Here is a 3,852-nt window from a genome sequence, read left to right on the forward strand (position 1 = left end):
GTACTTGGGTATTTAGCAGCTCCTAAATACCTAAGTAAATAGTACTTTGGTATTTACAACAACACAAAATACCTAAATACTTTTGTACTTAGTACTTAATACTTAGTAAATACAATTTTGCCCATCACTGCTTCAAATTCCTTTAAAGCGTCGTCGGCTAAGCTCATTGCTTCTGCAAGATCTTCATCAGGTACTTATAATTGCCGGCTAGCAAAGCAACAACAATTTATAAAAAAGCAAATGCTTGGCTGTTGTCGCTGTGCTAACAGTTTTTCAAACCCTGATAATTTCGATAGATATTCGCACGATACAAATAATTTTTACGGTATTTTCCCCGTGACAAATAAAAAGTTTTTGACAATTGGAAGAAATACTACTTCGAAAGTCTTTTTTAAACGATTTTTCATTTTGCTACGTTAGAGCCCTTGCCGAGAAACTTATGGATACATATACATATACACAAAAATTGCTCGTTTAAGGTAATTAGAATAAGGGGCAAAATATCCCGCAAAATGTATTTAATGCTGTCAAACGCCGTTTGCTTGATTAAAATAAATGGTAGGAAAGAATCTATTTTGGTAGGGTTTTGAACTAGCTCTTGGTAGGAGAGAAAGTTTTTCAGTGGCAACCCTGCCGACTACAACTACCCCTATTAAAAGCAATGTGTAAAGAACTGCGAGCAAAGCACAAAGTTAAATATTCATTCACTGAGTGTACATATGTATCAAGGGTGTTGCGAATGTGGAATTTCAGACATCCGCGGATACGAATGCTGTCAAACGCCGTTTGCTTGATTAAAATAAATGGTAGGAAAGAATCTATTTTGGTAGGGTTTTGAACTAGCTCTTGGTAGGAGAGAAAGTTTTTCAGTGGCAACCCTGCCGACTACAACTACCCCTATTAAAAGCAATGTGTAAAGAACTGCGAGCAAAGCACAAAGGTAAATATTCATTCACTGAGTGTACATATGTATCAAGGGTGTTGCGAATGTGGAATTTCAGACATCCGCGGATGCGAATGCGGATGCGGATGTTCAAACGCTAACATCCGCGGATGCGAATGCGAATGCGGATGTCAAGTATTTTTTATACCCGAGCGCACTTGTACGCAAGGGTATTATAACTTTGTTTACATAACGGCTGTTTGTAACAGGCAAAACGAATCGAGATAGATATAAACAAATGTGTACATAAATGATCAGAATGAAAAGAGTAACCGTATGTGCACACGATAACTCGAGTACAAATTGAGATATCTTAAAGAAACTTGGTATGTTTACTTATTTTGAGCGTAGGACGGATGGTGTTGAAAATGGGCAAAATCGGACGATAACCACGCCTACCTCCCATATAACGGTAGCTTTCAGAAATACGAAAACTGCGATATTTTAGTAACTACTGAAGCTTTAAACGAAAAATAAGAATATTATAAACTTTTGGAAAATGGGCGTAGGCACGCCCACTTATGATTACATGTGTATATCTTGGGAACCGCTCCACCAATTTCTCCCAAACTTGGCACAGTTGTTGGCCTTTACAAAACATACCAAACGGCTGAAATCGGACAAAAACCACGCCCACATAGTGGTAATTTAGAGAAATACGAAAGCTTCGATAAATCAGTAAATACTGAAGCTAATTTATTCAAAATTGATGTTTCCAATAATTCTTTAGCAAAAAGTACGCTTAAATAATAAATGTTGGAAAATGGGCGTGACCCCGCCCACACAGACCACATATGTGTATCTCGGTAACCGTTCGATCAATGTGTACCAAGCTCCGTATGATTATTGTGGTTGCCCCATAAAGGCAAAACGTTGAAAGTTATTGAAATCTGACTAAAATTACGACCACCTTTTTTTAACGCTAACTTTACCCAAAATTGATACTAACAACAATCCCTTGAAAAGAAGTAACATTATTATGGAATTATAGAAAATGGGCGTGATGCCGCCCACATTCAGTATATTTTGCTTTGCAGCCTTTATGCTTAAGCGCACATTTGAGATACCTGTCCCAAAATGCGCATCAGTGGCATTATTTTATTTATTTACTAGCAGACCCGGCGAACTTCGTCCCGCCCAAAATTTTTATATATTTTATTGAAACTTTTTGGTCCAACATTTTCACCAACAATTCACGTCTACGATTTTCATTGGCACATTTGTCTGCTAAGATTAAGGTTTGGTGGTCATTTGCCGCTTTAAATAACCTAAGGAAAGTGTTATATCCGTCCTTGAAATTCTCCAGTTGTGCGGCATTTCAAAGCACGGTTATTCGCAAAGCGAAATAAATTTTTTCCTCTTCACTCCCTGGCGGCAACAATGACCCGGTTCTATAGTGAATGTCCTAGAAGCTTTACAGTATAGTAGGTGGCAATTTCAAAATGGGTGCGAATCATTGTTCTACAGAAATGCAGTATACATATACTTATTTCAGACGAAATACCTTAAAGGTTTGAACGCACAATAGTATTGGAAAATCACATCCATTGGGCCAATTGCAACGCAGGACCGTCGATATACTCAATGGTGCAACAGGTCGATTTAATCTGACCTTCACGGCCCCTTTTCTCACTCGGCTATTTTTAGTAATAGCTCGACTTCAGCACCAGTTGGCAGCACGTTTTTGCAATAGTATTGCATACATATTTAAAACATTAGCCAAATCGGATCATAAATAAGATTTTTAGTAATAACTCAACTACAGCGCCAACTGTCGGATTAAATTGTGAAACTAAACCATCCAGAGACTCACTCAAAAACAAAAAAAGTTTCGTTAAAATCCGTACAACCATTTAGGAGGATTTCACTCACAAACACACCTACAGGAGAATACAAAAATTCATTCAAAGATAGCTAAAGGTAGGTTTGTAGGCCTCACACCCCTTTTCAAATAGCCCAAATTTTCTCCATGATATGGGCTTGATTTCAACTATATACATATCTCCATACGAAGTTCCAGTACTGTACCATGAATACTTTCAGAGATATGCAGTATAAAAATTCGATTTGTAAAGGAGGAGTCACGCCCCCCCTTTCCAACAGCTGCCCTCTTTCTTCATGAGTATGCGATTGATTTCGTATATCTCCATACCAAGTTCCAGAACTCTACCATGAACACTTCCAAAGATAGGCAGTATGAAAAATTCGGTTTGTATGGAAGATGCCACGCCCCCTTTTCCAATAGTTCCAATTTTTCTCCAAGAGTATGCGATTTATTTCGTACATCTGCATACAAAACTCTAGAACTCTACCAAAAAATTTCCAGAGATAAGCAGTATGAAAAATTCGGTTTGTATGGGAGATGTCACACCCCTTTTTACTATAGCTAAAATTTTTCTCCAAGGGTATGCGATCGATTTCGTATATCTCCATACCAATTTCCAAAACTCTACCATGCACACTTTCAGAGATATGTAGCATGAGAAATTCGGTTTGTATGGGAAGTGCCACGCCCCCTTTACATATAGATTTTTCAGCCTAAAACCATCCTTGGGACACGTGCGGCAGGTGGCAGTTTCACAAAAATCGGTTCAGCCGCTCTCGGGCCTTGCGAAAACTAACAAACGGCTTTCTAAATATAAATTAGTTGAGATATATTATATATTATATTTATATTTTGACAGTATCCATTGTTTCTGATTGGCGCAAAAAAATCTTGCCTAGTGACGAATTCGCCCCTTGATATGGTCGTTACTTAAAGCTATTTATATTCGAAATTGCATGAAAATTGGAAAACAGGAATCTATAAGCTTATCCAGGCAAAAAGCTACCTATGTACAGAATTTTAAGCAAATCAGACCCTAAATACGATTTCTTCGAACAGATCGGTCCCTGGTCGACTTCTCGGA

This window comes from Rhagoletis pomonella, unplaced genomic scaffold (assembly GCF_013731165.1).
Source record: "Rhagoletis pomonella isolate Grant_MI unplaced genomic scaffold, Rhpom_1.0 Rhpom_scaffold_00002, whole genome shotgun sequence".
In the NCBI taxonomy this organism is placed as follows: Eukaryota; Metazoa; Arthropoda; class Insecta; order Diptera; family Tephritidae; genus Rhagoletis; species Rhagoletis pomonella.